The following is an 18,609-nucleotide window of genomic DNA, read 5'->3' on the forward strand; positions in this document are numbered from 1 at the left end:
GCCTGCCCTGGCCTCCCCACCCTGCTGAGGTGGCTGCAATCCCCTCTGACGTGTCCCTGAGGCCCAGGGGAGGCCAAGGGGAACATTCTCCTCCTCCCACCAGCCCATCTTGGAGTGCGTGGGAAGTTCAGCCCTCCTGGGAGATTGGGATGAGTCAGTGTTTGCACATCCTGAGTCACCCCAGGGAGATGCCAGAGAGGAGGAGGGGGATGCCCAGCCTCATCTGGGGGCGTAAATGTCTCAGGGAGATCCATCTGAAAGAAAACCCCTACCAACAGGGACCCACTGGGCTGACAAGGACAAGTCACTACCTCATAGGGTTGCTTCTAGCAGGGCCACCACCATGGACCAGAAGGGACATTCAATGAGAAACAGTTATTTCCTGGCCTTGCCTCCATCTGAATCCTTTCAAATGACCAACAGCTGATCTTTTGGGAGAGGTGCCACATCCCCAACACGTGGCTGTCCTTGGAAACCTGTCCTGGGATAGGCCAAGGGGTGTCTCTTGGTGGCTCCATCACAGCAAGTCTGGGGACACCAACATGCCAGGGAGGCCATGGAGGAAGGGCTGGCAGTCCCACACAGCAGGGCTTTTTGGATGTCTTTTGAGCATGATTAATTCCCAGTCCTCCCACTGATCATCAGTTTGGTTTATTTTTTAGCAAACATGCTCCTGAGCATGTGGTGGTTTCAGGCTTGGATTAGCTCAGGAGTCCACCCTGAAGCTCAAAGCAGAGTTAAAATGGGAGAGTGGCAGCACAGGCAGGTCCTCTGTGCTGGACCCCCTTGGTGACACCCCCACAGACCCCGCAGTATCATCCATGCCTTGAGGAACAGCCCAGAGCACACCAGAGGATGCTTCAAATACACATCCTGCCCTTAGGTCTTCACCCCCATTTCCATCTTGAATGGGATAAATTTTCAGGTCAAGAAGAGCTAGAAGAACCACCCAGGACTTTTTGGTCTCAGGGACCTGCCTTTAACATGAAATGAGTTTTCTGTGCCTGCTCAGAGCAGAGGCCAGGCAGGGAGTGAGGCCAGAAAACAAGGGGTCATGTCAGAGTGCCTTTTTTTCTTTGTTTGACTCTGAAATAAAAATACAACTCAAGCTTGTTTTGGGATTAACAAGAAAAAACCCCTCTTGATGGGAACCATCTGTGGCCAGGAGCTGTGGCTGCTCCTGCTTTCCACCCAGCACACACACAGCTGGGCAGGGTGTGTTCCTCTCCCAAATATTATTGCTCTCCCCTGTGCTGGTGGGAGGAATCCCAGCTCCTCAGGAGGCTTTTCTCGCTGCTTGGGCTTGGCATGGGAAGCAGCAGCAGCTCCTGCCACCCCTACAAGGTAATATTTGCTCTCCTGGCTGCAGCCCCAGGGCTCAGCACAGCTTGGGGTGGCTGCTGCTCCAGGAACACAAACTCTGGAATCATCCTTGTTGTAACCTCTCCACCCCAGACATTGCCTCAGGGGCAAAGCAAACACCTCGTGGCCCCTTTAGCCTGTCCTGAAAACCAGGAGGGGGAATCCAGCCCAAGGAGGGGAGATTTCCTTGCTCTGCATCTGCTGGAAAGGAGGGAATTTGTGGAAGAAGGTGGGGATTCCTGGGGTGGCTGCTGACCCCACATGGGGTGTCTGCCAGGGAAATGCAACCACTTCTGGGCCAGAGGGTTGGCAACAAGAGGATGGAGAGGAGTGTTCATAGCATCAGGAACCCCAGAGAGACTCGGGGCAGGGAAAAGCCTCTGAGGTCACAGGAAGAGGAGAGGAAACTCAAGATAAATCAGCAGGACACAGGGCAGCTCTGGCTGGTCCCAGCAGGAGAGGCTGAACGTTTCTCTGCTCTCACCATGGATCCAGCAGGTGAGGAGACTGTGGGCTGGGATGTCTCCTCCTGGGATTCCTCTTGGCAGGGGGAGCAGGAAGCTGGAATTGAAACGAGCCCAACAGGTTCTGCGCTGCCAGGGCTGGGAGAGCCCCTGGGATGGCAGATCCACCCTCTGCCCACTGAAATGGGCCAACAGGAACACTGCAGGGGCTTTCCCAAATCTGGCTTGAAGAGGGATTTTTGGGGGGACCTTGCTAGCCATGACATCTTCAGGATGAGGGCACACCTGGCTTGGGACAGGGTTTGGACTCGTTGGGATGGCAGCATATGCAGGTCTGGATTCCCCTGCCCTCCCTCCAGGCCAACCTGCTGCAGTGACTGTGGGGACTTCCAGGTTATTGTGACCTGCCAGGGCTGAGCTGGCTCACGCCCTCCAGGGAGCCCAGCAGGAGCTGCTTGGAGAGGATGTAACTGCCTCCTTCCCCCTGGGGCTGGCACTAAGTGTCCCAGTGCCCTGGCACTGCTGGATTTGGCAGTCCAGGGGGTGAAGGAACAATTCCTTCAATCCCCAGGACCAGCAGAATCCATGCCCAGACACTGGCTGTCCCTGCAGCTGGGGCTGCAGCCCGTGCTGCCACCCCAGGAATGTGGGATGCTCTGGTGCTGCCTTGCCCAGCCCTGCTCTGACCACAGGCTGGGACAGCCCCTGCTCTCGAGCCAGACAGGTCTTGGGTTGCTCCAGGAAAGGATGGGCAGCACAGGCAGCTCTGCCCTTTGACTCAGCAGCTTAAGGGTTGAACTCGGTGATCCTTGGGAGTCCTTTCCAGCTCAGGATATTCTGTGAATCTGTGACTTTATGTCATTTTAAGGTGCTCACCCAAATTCTGGCCAGCACAAGTGGGGTTCTGCAAGGATCTTTCCAAGATCTTAAATCCCCCGGGGGCCAAACATGCCCCCCAAATGCCCCTCTGCCTTCAGTTAGTGCCCAGTTAGCGATGCATGGGCAGCTGACTGCAGAGGCTGCAGCTCACCCAGCAAAAAGCAATTTACAGATGCCATTGATACAAACCACTGGAGCAGCATCATGTTGGATGATTCCATCGTGACAGGAGAAAATCTGCTGCTGCTTTATTAGCAAGAAATGGACTCCTGGACTGTTTTCCAGACAGTGAGGGTTTGAACTGAAAACTCTGGGATGGAGATGATCAGAAAACTGGTGTCCTGCTCTGCCTCTGGGATAACAGAGGCTTTGTTAGGGGCACAGCTCAGCTGTGGGGCAGGGCACTGCCAGGGGAGTTCATTGCATAGCTCAGGTGTGGGGCAGGGCACTGCCAGGGGAGCTCAGTTCAGCTTTTTTCAGGGGCACAGCTCAGGTGTGGGGCAGAGCACTGCCAGGGGATCTCATTGCACAGCTCAGGTGTGGGGCAGGGCACTGCCAGGGGATCTCAGTTCAGCTTTGTTCAGGGGCACAGCTCAGGTGTGGGGCAGGGCACTGCCAGGGGATCCCATTTCAGCTGCCTGCACAGAGTCTCTGAGAGGAATGTGGAGGTTCCTCTGGGACTGGAGAAGCGCAGAGGTGTTCCCTGGAGTGTTTAACATGAACTGCTGCAGGCAGGGCAGTGAAAGGTTGGCTCTGTGGGCTGTGTGTGTGCAGGTACAAACCCCACCCCAGAGCACATCCGCGTGGCTGGAGCAGGTGAAAGTCCTCCTGGAGGCACCTGGATTGATGCTGGGCTTTGTCAATAAAGATCACCCCATGCTGGCACCAGGAATGTGATCCATGAGCCCAGGGCTGTGCCAGGAGGTGCAGGCACGGAACAAAGGCCTCATCCAAAAGCCTCTGATGAATGTTTTAGAGAAGGGGAAGGGGTGGGCAGGGAGCAGAGGGAAACAAAGCAGCCCTGTTTGCACGGGAGGGTGCTGGGCTTTACTTTGCAGGATGGGCAGGGTGGGGGCTCCTCCAGCAAAACCCACTGGGATTTTGGTGCAAGGTTTGGCCTTCATACTCATCCTCTCCAACTCTTCTGGCCAGGTGGGATCAGAAGCAGTTTTTGTAAATATCCTTCTCACAAGAGCAGGGAAATCTTGCACTGTGTTTAAAAATATATTTCTTTCCTTGCTGTTTCATCCTCACTTGTTTACTAAGTGGATCTTCTGCAGGATGTAGAAAATGCTGTTAAACACAGTCACTTTGACTCAGTATTTCAGCAATGGCTTTACCTTCATGCCCTGAAGTTCTCCCAGCATATTCAGAATAATAGAATCACTAAGGCTGGAAAAGACCTCCCAGATCATCCAATCCAACCTTCGACCAAATCCTCCCATTCTCACTAAGCCACGTTGGGAAGTGCCACCCCTGCTCATTTCTTTGAGCACTTCCAGGGCTGGTGACTCCCCTGCATCCCTGGGCAGCCCGTCCCGAAGCTCAAGGCAGCCTGTTTCAAAGCTTAACCACTCTTTCAGTGAAGAAACTTTGCCCTGTATCCAACCTGGCCCTCCCCTGGCACAGCCTGAGGTCATTTCCCCTTGTCCTGTCTAACCCCAGTCTGGCAGGGGGTGCAGAGATGTTCCCACCTACAGCTAAAATTTTGTTTTGAGATAATTTCAGGCCTGCAAATCCTATCTCACTTGCTATAAATTGTATGTCCAGGGCTGGATTTTCCTCCCCTATCCTACCTGTATTCAGGGAATCATCACTTAGTGAGGAAGATGCTGGTTTAACAGTCTTTTTGTTTATTTTTTTGTTTGTTTATTTATTATTTTAATGACTGTTTGAACCATCACATTTTCCCCCCACGCTGAAAGGCTTCAGTGCAGCAATCAGGGAGTCCTGAGGGTGGCAGGGACCTGATTTCCCTGCCCAATAATCCATGGCTGTGGTTTTCCTCCCCACATTTCCCTTATCTCCTGAAAGGCTTGTGGGCTTGCTGGTCAAACTACCAGAGACAAGGCAAACACAGGATTGTGCAAACAGGCACTGTGTTTCCTGGCTTGGGGAACAAATGGATCCTTCCTTTCCAGTTGCTGGGTAACATCAAACACCCCCAGTTCACCCCCAAAGATCTGCTCAGGGTCACAAACTCACCCTGCTCCTGCTGCAGGATGGAGACCTTGCAGGGGCTCCTTGGGGCAGATTGAGGAGGGAAAAAAGGGTGAGAGAGAGGTTGGAATACAGAGGATGTAACAGCAAAACAGCTCTGAGAGTTGTCCCTGTAAATGCCATTATGGCACAATAATTATGCCTAAGGGGACACTTAAAATCAACACCCTCCTTCCACTTGTTAGAGGCACAAAGACCTCGGAGAAGGAATTAGGAAAAAGGATCTTAATGAAAATCTGCAGCACAAACACAGGAAAGCCCAGCTCTGCCTCCTGCCTGCCCTGCATTCCTGAGGGCTGGAAAGGCAGAACAATGGAGTGTCCATCCAGGGCTTCCTTCCCCTTCCCAGGGCTGCTGGGATCCTATAGAGAGTCACCTCTGCTGCCTTCAATGCCTTGCACAGACAGACAGACAGACAGGCAGCATCCAGAATGCTCTGACACCTCTGAAAATGCCCCAGGGAGACCTGAGAGTCCCTTGCAGTGCCTAAAGGGGCTCCACGAGAGCATCCAGGGACAAGGCATGGTGGGACAGGACACAGGGAATGGCTTCCACTGCCAGAGGGCAGGGCTGGGAGGGATATTGGGAAGAAATTCCGGGCTGGGAGGGTGGGCAGGCCCTGGCACAGGTTGGGCAGAGAAGCTGTGGCTGCCCCATCCCTGGGAGTGTCCAAGGCCAGGCTGGAGCAAGCTGGGATAGTGGGAGGTGTCCCTGCCCATGGCAGGGGTGGCACTGGATGGGATTTAAGGTCCCTTCCAACCCAAACCATTCTGGGATTCCATGATTCTCTGTCAGGTTGGAACAAGTTATTCTGTGATACCCAAAAAAAGTCATGTTTGGATCATCAGGAGGGCTCAGACAAGTCTTTGCTCCAGGAAAGACTTCCCACCTGTAAGTCCGAGAGGAGGAAAAGGGACTTTTCTCTCCCTACAGAGGGGATGCAACTGCACTTTTCCTTGGAGGAGGGTGTTGCTGGGTAAGGCTTGTTCACCCCTTCCCTCTGTTTCCACTCTCAGAGAAAGCTGCAGCACCTCCTTTGCTGTCCATCCCCCCAAAATACCAAAGCAGAGGCTCCTCTGAGACTTTCCCCTGGTGCCCTTTTGAACCCCCAGATCTTCAGCCTCACATTTCCCTGCCAGAAAACAAGACTGGCCCTTCTGGATGAATTTCCCCCTTCCATAAGCACATAACCAAAGGCTCTCAGGATGTGGTGTGAAATATGCCCAGAACTCTCCCCTGGTTTATAAAGCTGAGCTGGGTCCTAAAGGAGCAGCTTACAAAGGGGTCACACCCTGTGAGCCCAGAGGGTTTCACTGAGGGTTGTGAAGGTGCAGCATTTGGATCTGAGTGTGGCTGGGGATCCACAAGGGCAGTGGGCACAGCAGAGGCCCCACCCGGGCCAAAGGGAGGGATTTAAAACAGCTTTGAGCATTCAAGGCCCTAAGCACAGCTTAAAGAACTTTTAAATCTGAAGCCAACTTTCCCCATCCAAAATTGCAGCTCCTTTCCTAGAAGCTGTCTGAAAATTCATGTTGAATTCCCTTCCATCAGCTGCTCCCTGACTTTTTTTTGACATTGCACAGCCTTTAGCAGCCAAAGTGCTGCTGGCAGGGGGGAAAGAAGGTCCTTCTGCTCATTATCCCTCTTGGAGGTGGCTTGGAAATGGCACCTTCCCTGGCCCTGCCTCCCAGTGGGAGCCTGTGTTGGATTCCACTGGCCAAGGCACAGAAATATGCTGAAAATGTGCAGACTCTGAGTGTTTTTGGAGGCTTTTTGCTCAGGAAAAAGGATGTGGAAAGCTGGCTGACACTGGGAGCAGCTGCAGGGGAACCTCAGGAGCTGGAGGAAAAGTTTCAGTGCCAGAAGAAGATATTTTCCCCTTGGTTTTACCAATAACTGAAGCCTTTCTGCTGAAATTAAAAGGAGACCAACACAAGGTACCAAACCAGCCATGTTTAACCTGGCAAAGCCACAAGGACCTGTGGACATGATTTTGTATCTTGAAACACCTGCATATGCCCCGTGCCCCCTGCACATCCACCCTCCAGCCTGCAGAGAACACATCCTAAGGCTCTGCCAGGGACCAGAGAGCCAGGCAGCAAATCAAATGCTCCCCTAGGGTATATTTTCCCCAGGATTTAAGATAATCACAGCTCTGAGAGGCTTGTGATTCTGAAATGCCTGCTGTCAGCAGTACTGGAAGGAGCAGCACTTGGCAAAGAGCTGCCAGCATCCTCTGCTGTGCCTGGGGCTCAGCACCTTGGAGCAGCCCCTGGATGCTGATTTTTCAGCTCCAGCCTTTTCCTGCAGGTGAGGTTTCCCTGCTGGTGGGGGCAGCAGGTTATTTTACCTCTCTCAGGAGAAGAGAGACAGTTGCCAGTGACCTCTTGGCTTAGCCTGTCTCTGTAAAGAGGAGCTTGGCATCTGTCTCACACTTGCTTGTTATTTGGACAGCACATCGCCTCCTTTGGCACTGCTTGGACTGTGCACTCCTCCAGGGCTGGGCCAAAAAAAGTGGAAAATGGCCAGTTTGCAGAAAGAACCCTAAATTTGTTGCTCTCAGCTAAATGTTTTGTCACCTTGCTTTAAGAAGGGCAAAAAATTGCCAGCCAGGACACAGGGCAGTGTTGCCCCCAGCACTGAGCAGGCCTGGGCATCCTTCTCACCCCAAGTAACCCCTGGTGGTGCAAATGAGTCCTGGGCATGGAGCAGATCCAACAAAAACCCATCCTCACCCCTTCACCAGTGCCACAACTCGAGGTCCCCACACCAGGGAGTCTTTGTGTGGAGATCAGGCCCAGGGTGCACCTCCCCACTTGGGAGCTCAGGATCTGATGCAGGAAATGTGCAGGTGATGAGAGAGGATGGAAAAAGGGTGAGTTGGAAAAGGCAGGAGAAATCAGGAGGCTGCAAAGCCTAAACCTGTACCTGACCCTTTTTATCCCCCTCCATCCTCCCACGTGGGAACTAAAGATCCCTCCTATTCCTTCCCTCTTTGAGACATGATTGCCTTGGATATAAATCCCCCAGAAATAGACTCAGGAATGATGTGAGCACTTTGCTCCCTGCTGCCAAGCAGGGATTTACTGGGGCCCAGTTCACAGCAGCCCAGGGGCTGGAGATTTGCTTCTACTTGGGGAGGTTTTCCAGGTTAGGTTTTTATTTTCATTGCACACTGAATGCGTGTGTGGATGTACATATTGGTCCCTGGATGGACAACATCCTCATGTCCCAGTTCAGGGGAGGAAGATGGATGATGAAGAGGAGGTTTAGGGGAGGGGGATGTGTGATGAAGATGTGAGGAACAGCCAGAGGGCAGGGATAGGTGGGATATTGGGAAGGAATTCCTGTCTGGGAGGGTGGGCAGGCCCTGGCACAGGTTGGGCAGAGAAGCTGTGGCTGCCCCATCCCTGGGAGTGTCCCAGGCCAGGTTGGAGCAACCTGAGACAGTGGGAGGTGTCCCGGGGGTGGGACTGGATGAGCTTTAAAGTCCCTTCCCCTCCACCCCATTCCCAGGTGCTCACTGTCCTTCTGGGGCTCAGCATTCCCAAACCCCTTGGCACATTCCAAACACCCCACGGCCATCCCACCTTTCCGGGCTCCCCCAACCGAGCTTTGGGACAGCAGAGTGGGGGGAAGAGGGGAAAGGGGGGATTGGAATTGGGGCAGGGCACTGGAATGGGCTGTCCAGAGAGGGGGTGGATTCCCCATCCCTGGAGGTTTTTAACCTGAGCTTGGCCGTGGCACTGAGTGCCATGATCTGGTAAAGGGACTGGAGTTGGACCAAGGGTTGGACTTGATGATCTCAGAGGTCTTTTCCAACCCAATCTATTCTATGATTCCATGATTCTTTTCCCTTGCCAGAGGTGGCCCCAGCCTTTCCCTTGTCCCCATCCCGAGCGCTCGCTCGCAGCGCATCCCGAGGAGACAGCCCCGAGTGCTGCGCGCTGGGGCACAGCCTTCTCCTTCCTCCTCCTTCTCCTCCTCCTCCTCCTGCTGTCCTTCCTCCTGCTGCTGCTGCCGGGGCGGAGCCGTCCGTGCAACGCCCGCCCCGCTCGGGGAGCGGAGCTGAGCCGAGCCGAGCCGGCTGCGGGGACGGGGACGCGGCGGTGCCACCTCCGTCCGTCCGTCCGTCCGTCCCACGCTGAGCCGGGGCACGGCCCCGCGCTGCCTCGGCGGGGCAGGGGCTGCTCCTCCCCGGGGCTCTGCGGGCTGGAGGATCCCCCAGCGGCAGCAGGTAAAGGGTGGCACTGGGCGCACTGGGGCGCTTGGGCATCCCCCACCCGGCGAGGAGGGGGCGCGGGGACCGCGGGCTGGGGGGACGATGCTGAGCCGAGGGGTGCTGGGTGTGGGACTGATGTGCCTCGGCTCACCCCTAAAAGGTGCCGCGGTGGCCAAAAAAGGTGTTTCTTTGCCCCGAAAGGTGTTTTTTTCCCATTCTCAAAAGCTGTTTCTTTGCCCCAAAAGGTGTTTTTTCCCCCCATTCCCAGAAGGTGTTTCTTTGCCCTCTGTGCCCCTCATTGGTGGCTCACCTGGCCAGGAGCATCCCAAGCAAAGTTGGGATGTCATGGGGGGCTGCCACGTGGTGGGCAGCACGGGTGGGCACCTACCTGGTGAGAGGTGCTGGGGTGCCCTTCTGGTGTCTGAGACCCCTGCATTGTCAGGGCGTGGATCTGCTCCCGGCTTTTCTCCTCCAGGCCCTCCTTGTTTTCCAGGGAATGCCTCATTTTGATACAACCCCGCGGCATCTGCAGCATCCCACAGTCCCAGGGCTTCACACGGGGCTTGTCCGGGGCTGTCACATGCTGAGGCAGCAAAATCCCAGGCGGGATTCATTGTTGCTTGCCCAGCTAGAGGGGCACCCGGTGCCCATCCAGCACCCATGCTGTGCCAGCACCCTGGCAGGATGCTCAGGGATGTGCTGGGTGGGGACGTCCCCCTCGCAGCCAAGCCGCTGGTTAATACCCACGTTTTTAGCCAGCACTGAGCAGAGAGGGTGAATGTAGAGGGTGTTATTTTGTCTTGATGCCTGTCAAAGAAATTGCTTGGAAAAAGGAGTAATTCAGGGAAAAGGGAAAAGAACTGTCTGGTTGCTGTTTTGTTGAAGCTCTCATGTATGGTCACCGCCCGGAAAACTGGGCATGAAGGAGTTGCAGTCCACATTTTCCTCTGGAAAAGGTCTGGTCTAGCAATTCCTGGGGTGGAAGCTGTGAAATTTCACCCCTGGTGAGATGGAAATAGGGATTCTGCAGCCAGAAAAAATGTGGCTGTGGCAAACTCATCGTGCTTTGGGGCTTTGGGGTGGGTCTGTCCACCACTGTCATTACATGTCATCGTGTTGGCTTCAGGTTATTTTGGGGCTGGGAAGGGATTATGAAGTGCTGATGGGAACAGTCCTGACCATGCTGTGTGTGAAATCATAAAAAACTGGAATTATAGTTCTCTTTGCTGGCTCTTTGTCCCGCTGTGAAGGAAAAGGAGTGTTGCTCAGGAAGCCAGGCTGGATTTTTCTCCATTAGAAAGTTACTCTGTGCACAGAGCACATTAAATCCAACCGCGCCGTTCTGATGCTGGATTCTCCTCAAGATGCTCCAGCTGCCAGGAAATTTAGATTGCTGCTTATTAGCCAGCAAAACTTAGCCCTGTGCTGCTCCTTAAAGAGCTTTTTTTGGGGTTTGGATCACCCAGGAGAACTCCTTCCTTTCCTACTCAGGAATTGCCAGCTTGCACTTGGCAGGTGTGGCTGGGGCAGGGCTGAGGGAAATGGGTTTCCTGCCTGGCATTTTGTCTGGCAGGTCTGTGTTCCCCAGCCCTCAGATTGCTGTGCAAAGCGGTCCATTAATTCATTATCCAGCCTTGATGCACCTGAGCAGTGATGCATCCTGAATCCCTAAAACCTGCTGCCTGAACACCTTCTCTCTCCTCTGTCGAGCCTGGAATCATCCTCAGAGCGACACCCCAGCGATGTGGAGCTGCAGAGGATCCCTCTGGCACTTAGAAGGTGCTTCTTCAGTAGCAAATGTAAAGCTCTGCTTTGATGGCAGAGTTAATTTTAGAGTGGGTGTCTCTGGCAAGCTGTACTTGTATTAAATAAGCATGTTCTGCATGTTCTGCCCTTCCCTGGGATGAATTCTCTGCTGTTTGGCTTGTGTGTTGACAAAGAAAATGAGTCCTGGGCGGATCAATCTGTTGGGTGTCTGGTTGTACATTCAGAAACTGCTGGCTCAGAATTAATGATAAAAGGTTTGGGTTTTGCAAGGCAACAAAGTGCTTTTATGAAGGTGGGAAATCATAAAGAGACACTGAACCAGCTGCAAGGGCCAGGGACTATTTGTTGTACTTTTGTCCATAAATAAAATGTCCACGTGTGTTTGATCTCCAGTAACTGCCTTAAAATTGCCATGATGTTTCACACTGCTCAGTGCCAAAATATTGAGAGGTTTGTTGGGGGTTTTTTAGATTTTTTAACCTGTGGCTTGGAGTAACTTTGACAAGGAGAGTGTTGGGCTTGGACATCGCAGGGCTCCTCCTGAGAGCAGCTTTCCTGCAAATACGGGGTGTGGGAATGATTTCCCTGTGGTGCTGGTCGGGAACTCCTCTGTCATGAGATGCTGCTGCCCTGGAGGTTGTGCCCCTGTCCCAAAGCCCTGGAATGAGATGCTTTGGACCTTTGTGCTGATACTCTTGGATTTACAGCTCCAAGTCCTTGCCATGGGCAAGGGCATCTCCCACTAGACCAGGTTGCCCCAAGCCCGTTGACGAAGTGATGGGATCCACCTGGCAGCCAATTTGCCAGGGCCATACCGCAGCTTGGTTAATTAGCAGCAGCTGCACCAATTAAGGAGCTTAAACAGGGATAGTTCAGCCTCGTGTTGGAACGCGGCGATGCTGTTGGTGTGAGGAGGAGGTTGTGGCTGCCTCGGGCTCTGCTGGTGCCACCTGGAGCTGCTCTGGGGTGAGTGGAGTCTCAGCTCCTCTTCCTTGCGGGGTGTTGGCTCCGGGCTGTTCCCTAAATCCTTGTGCTGAGCTGGGTGTGGAGCTGAGCAGTTCCCTCTGCTCGGGAGAGGGCAGTGTCACACCGGGAGCTGGTTCCTTGCGCTGAGGAACACGTGGAGGTGCCCACCTGCCCCAGCCGGGGGTCTAGGGGGTCCCGTGGGGTCACACACCACTGTGTTGTGTCACACCAGGCACCTCGTCCCTGTCCCTTCTCCCCCAACCAGATATTGCCCCTCCACCTCCGCTCCTGGTGTCTGATACACCTTTGCAGGAATGTTCGGAGTGTGATGCTGGGAAAGGGATTTAAGAGGCTGTTTATAGCAGTTGCTTTTGCCTGCCAGCCCTTCTATAAAGAGTGATTAGTTGCAGCCACTTTAATGCAGGGCTTGACTTGCAAAAACAAAATAAAAAAAAGCTGCACGTTGGTCTTTGGCTTTGCTGCTGTTTCCTCTGAGTTAACCACTGTGTTCTCCCCACTTCCTCCAAAAAAACCCACAGACAGTGGCAGGACAACTGCCTGAAGACTTGGTGAAACAGTCTGTCATTGCTCAACTGCTTGGAAAAAAAACCCCAACCTGTTTTTGTTTTGTTTTATATGCAATTAAATATTTGTAGAAGATTCCTGCCAGGGAGTGGTTTCCAGGTACAGAGTGTTCCCCCGAGGGGTGTTCAGACAAGGACCTTCTTGGGTGGCAACTGGGAAGTTTTCACACCTGGAATCCATTCCAGAACGTGATTGAGCTCTGTCTTTTTTGCTCTCCTGGTCTTTGGGCAGGATCAGCTTGATGAAAAATATTTCTTTTTGTGACTGTTTTTTTCCCACTGATTTTCTTTTGTGTGTGTGGCTCTTGATCCAGGTATTGCTGAGTTGGTTTGGTTTTTTCCCCACTGGATGAAGGGTTGGGAACAGGAAAACAGCACCTTTGCCGGGGTGATGCCCCAGCCTGGGAACCAGCCCTGTCCCTGGGCTGCGAATCCCAGCAGGGTCCTGCTGGGGGCTGCTCCCTGCCTTGGGAATAGCTTGGGAATACAGCTCCTTAGTCATGACAGATTGAATCCTCCTGCCCTTTGTCCCCTGTGTCCTCTGTGTTGGATCCAGGCTTTCTGGGAGCTGTTTGGGATCCAGGAGCACTTGGAGGTGATGGGCTGTAAGTTTATTCTTTTCTTGTCTGGGGCTGCTCCAAAGGGTCTGTTTCACTGTGTAAAGCAGCTTTTTATCCTCCACTTTTCCCCTTCTCATCAGGCGTGCCTTTAATTTTTATTTATTTATTTAAAATCTGCTTCTCTTACAGCTCTGCTGGAACTTGTAAAACCTCTTTATAAACCTCTGGCTGCTGTTTTGCTTCCCTTTCCTCCCCCTGGCTGAGGTGAAACGGAACTTCTCCCTCCCCCAGCCTGAGCTGGGATGCTCAGAGCAGAACTATTCTGGTCCTTTCCTGGTTTTAGTTTCAGGCTCCCACTTGCACAGGTTGCTTAGGGAAAGCATTTTGTATCTGACTGAAATAGCACAAGGTGCAAACCAGAGTTTCCTTCAGAAGGTATTTTTGGGTGTAACCTTTAAAAAGCTGTGATGGGCTGGTCGTGCCCTTCAGTGCCCAAGAGTTCTGAGCTGCTCTAATAGGTTGTATTTTGGGCCACTTATTGATGCCTCTCTGGAGCTGGCAGTCCCCAGCTCATAAATCAAGGCAGTGTTCTGGTTGCCTGCTGCAACTGCAGCAAAACAAGAAAATGCATTCAGTGTTCAGCCTTGGGGGTGGTTCCAGGGGTTGGGAGTTGGTGCCTGAAGGTCACAGGGTGATGCTCAGGGTGTTCCACGAGATCCTTGGGAAGTTGGTGTAATGCTGAGAGGGCACTCAGGAGCTTGGAGAGGATTTGAGGCTGTGTCTGGGCTTGTTCTGCTGCACTGCCCAGGACCTTGCCAGGAGGGCAGGAACCTGGGCTGGCCCCGTGTGTGACCCCATCTCAACCCCCTGTGCTGAGTGCAGGGCTCTTGTCTGAGCAAACTCTCAGGGAACGGGGATAAACCTGGGATATATTCCAGGTCATGCCTTGATGTGCCCAGTGGTTCCCAGGCCAGGCTGCCTGGAGGTCCTGCTGCTGCCTAAACCCACTCTCTGGGATGGATTGACAGGGCTTAGGCTTGTTTACAGGGATTTACTGCAGTGCTGAGGTCATTCCGATATTTGGGTGGATTTTGGGCTGTGTATTTTCTGGATTTGCTTTTATTTTTTCACCAGGAGGTAATTAATACTCCTTGGGATTAAAATATTTCCTGTGTGTCTCAGCTGGTGATGCAGGAAGGAGTCATCTGAGTCTTTGACCTCTCTTGGAGGCAAAAAGGGCTTCTCTGGGGAAGGTGAGGTGTGTGTGTTCAAAACCAGCACCTGAGCAACCTGGTCTAGTAGAAGATGTCCCTGCTGGTGGCAGGGAGGGTGGGATGAGATGGTTTTAAGGTCCCTTCCAACCTAAACCTTTTTGTGCCTCCACCTCCTTGCCCAAAGAAGCTCCTCCAAGCTGTCAGGTGAGTGATGGTTTGTAGGCATTGCCTGATCCAGCAGGGATTATGTTTGCAGGTATTGGGGGAATTTCAGTGTCAATCCACCTCCTAATTATTCATGGATCTTGTCAATGAGACCTTAAACTGTCAGTCCAGGCTCCTGCAGTTTGAAACCCAGCACAGAGCCCTGGGCTGTGTGTCCAGGTGTGATTTGCTCGGTTTCTCTCAGGCTTTTTGGGTTGGGAATTCTCCATGAGCTGGCTGTGGGACCCTGTAGGTCTGCTCAGTGAGAGTGCCTGAGGAGTCCTGGGAATCTATGGGTGGCTTTGGGATTGTCAGGAGCCCTGGGATTCCTCAAGCCAAGAGGTGAGGTGACACCTATGGCTTGTGACACCTATGGCTTCTCACACAGTCTATTTTTAGAAGTGTTCCTGTTCACATGCAAATGATGTTCCTCATCAAGGATTGCTCTGCACTTGGGATACTGAGCCTGTAATCCCTGTTTTCCAGCTCTTACATAAATATCTACATTTTTGGCAGGCATTTTGCTATTAATGTCCCCTTTTTCCCTGTGTTCCCAGCTGGGTCCTGGGAGCTCCCAGCCCACTTGCTGGGTTGCATTTGATAGTTTGTAGATACACTGGGGTGAGAGACTCTAATTTTTGGGGTGATTCACCCTCTGCTTGGGCTTTGGTGTTGGTTGCTGGTATCTGACATCCTGTGAGCTCCTGCCTGAAACCTGGAGGCAGGATCTGTGTTAAATTCATACTTAGCTGGGAGTTAATCTCTGAAATGCAGAGTGCTTGCTGTGCTCATTAACAGCCTAATTTAAAGTGCCAGGTTGACAGCTTAGCTGGAAATACTTTCCCTTATCACAAGTGTTTCCTAATCCGTCTCCTTTGCGTTGGGATGTGGTTTTCGTGTGGATCTCCAGGCTGTGCTTTGGCAGAGCTGTATGTTAAAGGTGTGCAGAGCTATATGTTGAAGGCATGCAGAGTAAGACATCTGTGTATTAAAAAGTTGCTGTGATGGGTGTGAGTGGGCTCTGGTGTCCCCTGCGCTGGCAGTGCCAGCCTTGGTGCCTCCCAAGGTCACTGCTCTGCGTAGACGAGCGTTCCCGACACACAAACTGCGCCACTGCTCCGGTACAGTTTGGCTTTGCAAAGGAAAATAAAGCTGCTTGTGGGCTCAGGGCAATGTCCCTGGAAACACAGGCAGGAGCAGGGTGGCTGCAGGCCAGGGCTGGGGGTGTCCTTGCTTGTGTTTGGAGTGCCAGCCCTGCCCCCTGTGCTGGTTTTGGTCCTGGGGCTCAGAACTTGCCCTGTGGTTTTCTCGACTCCCAGAGCTGGGTAGAAACCCCCTCTGTGATGGGTTTATGAAGGCAGGCCCTGGATGGAAGTGCCTCTGGTGGAAAGCTCTCCAGAAACCCTGCTCTGGGGAGGGTGAGCATCCCTCCTGCTGCCACAGCTTAAATTAGGGGGATCCTCCCCTTCTAAAAGGCTCATCAACTAATTGTGTTAAGGACCCTTGTGACAGAAGGGGTTTCAATCCAAGGCTCTGGGGTGGTTGGTTGTGTTGAGCTCTGCTGGTCCCATGGGACAGCTTTGCTCTCTTGGCTGCTTCTCTCCTGGCTCAGGGAAAATGTTGGCTGTTTCCCTGGACTTTGTAGCTCAGCTGAAATTATTCCTGGAGGGACATGTGTGAGCTGAGTGGCACAAAGTCTGGAGTGCCCTTTGCTGGGGCAGTCTGTGGGCTGGCAGGGGAGGACATGTGGGGTGAGGAGCCCTGGAGGGCACCAGCTTGGGCAGGTGGAGTCAGGGGAGTCAGAAGGACAGTTCTGCACCCTCCTGGCCATGACGTGCCTCTCTATCTCTGCTGGTATTTGCAGTGCTGATAAGAGGGTCTGTAACGAGTGTGCTCTGCCTCAGATCAAACCTCTGTGTGCAAGAGCTGTGCCAGCTCAGCCTTATCAGCCCTATTAAACCCTGCAGGGCTGGGGGCATGAGGGTGTCTTGGGTCCTTTGGCAGTGTGGGAACATCCAACCAGGAATTGTGCTGCAAGTGCTGCTGCCCTGTAAGTCCCTCTCAAATGTGTTTTTGGTATTTTTTTAAGGAAGTGGATAATTTGGGGCTGGAGGCTTGGAAATGGAGTGTCTGAATTGCAGGTGCCTGGTGGTTGTGTGTAATGAGCTGGCTGATGCCTCATTAAGGTGGTACCTGCTCTTGGCATGGAGTGAACAGGTGGAATCTGTCCCTGGAAGTGTTGAGAAAACATGTTCATGGGGTGCTTGGGGTTGTGGTTTAATGATGGTTGGACTTGATCTTAGAGGTCTTTTCAAAACTGAAATGATTCTCTGAGTTCCATTGAAGGATTCTTGCCAGGTTGCTCTTCATGTGGAGAAAGAGCTCCTGGAATCTTTTGTGGGAATATGGAATGCCAGTGCAGGGAGGACAGTTCTGGATCACCTGGCTGCTCTTTCAGGGCAGTGACCTCTGCAAGGGTGGCACAGGTTGGGTTGAAGCTGGTAAAGGGTAAAGTGGTGTAGACCTGGGTCAGGAATCACTGGCTCCCATCTTGACTTAGGAGTGTTCAAGGCCAGGTTGGACAGGGCTGGGAGCAACCTGCTCTAGTGCAAGGTGTCTACACAAGTGTGTAGAAATCCATGGGAGGGGAGAGTCAAACCGGAGGTGCAGGTGCTGCTGGTCATGGTAGGATGGGCCCTCTAGGATTGTCCACTTCTAGAGGGTTCCCTCTCTTGTGGACACAGGAGAAATTGGTCCTTGTTGTTCTCTGTGTGTGTCAGGCTGCCCCAGACCCTGCTCTTGAAGGCTTCACTTTTACCCCAGTTTTAGAATAACTTTATTTCCTTTTCTGCTGTGCCGTTGTGGGGGCTCTGGAGAGGATCTTCAGAATCACAGAATGGTTTAGGTTGGAAGAGACATTAAAGCTCATCCAGTTCCACTCCCTGCCATGGGGCACCTTTCACTAGACCTTGTGGCATCAAGCCTCAGAAAATCTGGCCTTGGACATGATGGGGCAGCCACAGCTTCTCTGCCCAACCTGTACCAGGGCCTGCCCACCCTCCCAGCCAATAATTCCTTCCCAATATCCCATCTATCCCTGCCCTCTGGCAGTGAGAACCCATTCCCTGTGTGCTGTCCCTCCATCCCTTGTCCCCAGTCCCTCTCCAGCTCTCCTGAAGCCCCTTTAGGCCCTGGAAGGTGCTAGAGGGGCAGGAAGAAGGCTCCTTTGAACCAGCTGCTGGCATGGCAGGGGATGGAGGAGGGAGGAGCTGGGACTCACCAGAGGGATGTTACAGACCCATGGCTGAAACAAGTCTGCCCTCTGCAAAGCCATGCCCGGGGCCTGGCACTGCCTGAGCCAGGCTTAGTCCAAGGAGGATCAGCTGCTGCTGCCTGAGCTGTTGGCAGAGATGGCTTTTGCCCAGACTGGGAGCAGCCACTGGTGGCTGTTCTGTGGTGATGTGCACAAGGTCAGTGTGACCCTCGAGGTCCCAGACTGGGCCATCAGGTTCACTTCCAGCAAACAGTTGCTGCTGCTCAGCAGAGAAATCACCTCATGGGGTTCAGCACAGCAGCCACTGCCTCTGGCTTGGCTTTGTGAGCCAGAAAAGCCAGAGCTGAAGTGAGTGGCAATGGGAGTTCCTGGGACTGTGCAGTTCCAGTGCCTCCTGTAGCCAACCATCTGAGTTGTACACATTTGCTCTCCTAATTTCTGTGTCTGAATTGACTCAATGTGCTAAAAAGCTGAGGAGAAAGAAATGTTTCTTGGTGCTTTTTATGGCTCAAAGCCTGTCTGCTTCAAGCCCTGGTTCCTGGTTGAAATACCTCAGTCAGAAAACCCAACCCAGCCTTTGGCATCGAAAGAAGGGGGTTCTGTGCCTGCAGATCCCCTTTTAACCTGCAGAGCTGCTAAATGGATCCCTCACCTGATCCCTGCTTTTTGGAATACATTTTCTGGTTCAGTTTGGAAGGGAAACAGCCATGGTGGAGCCTGGGGTTGGATCTGGGAGGAAGAGCAAATAACCAAGTGGTGCTGGGAGGAGGCTGCAAATCTTGTTCTCTGCCCCGTCCTCCCTCAGCCTTTTGGTGTGTGGCAGCAAGGCTGGGCTCAGCCCAAGTTAGTTTTTCACAGCCTTGCCCTAGACTCCAGAAGAGAACTGTTTGCAA

The 18,609-nt window shown here is 53.0% G+C and overlaps 1 protein-coding gene across 2 annotated transcripts in view; it reads left to right on the forward strand.

The window, feature by feature from the left end:
- Positions 1 to 8,987: 8,987 nt before the first annotated feature.
- Positions 8,988 to 18,609, forward strand: part of GDPD5 (glycerophosphodiester phosphodiesterase domain containing 5) — a 110,039-nt gene continuing 100,417 nt past the window's right edge. For both annotated transcript variants that reach the window (XM_071564934.1, XM_071564943.1), the window contains exon 1: positions 8,988 to 9,162. The gene's annotated coding sequence lies outside the window, so the exon portion shown is untranslated. The remainder of the gene's footprint in view (positions 9,163 to 18,609) is intronic.

The sequence above is a fragment of the Pithys albifrons genome, chromosome 1 (genome assembly GCF_047495875.1).
Source record: "Pithys albifrons albifrons isolate INPA30051 chromosome 1, PitAlb_v1, whole genome shotgun sequence".
Classification (NCBI taxonomy): Eukaryota; Metazoa; Chordata; class Aves; order Passeriformes; family Thamnophilidae; genus Pithys; species Pithys albifrons.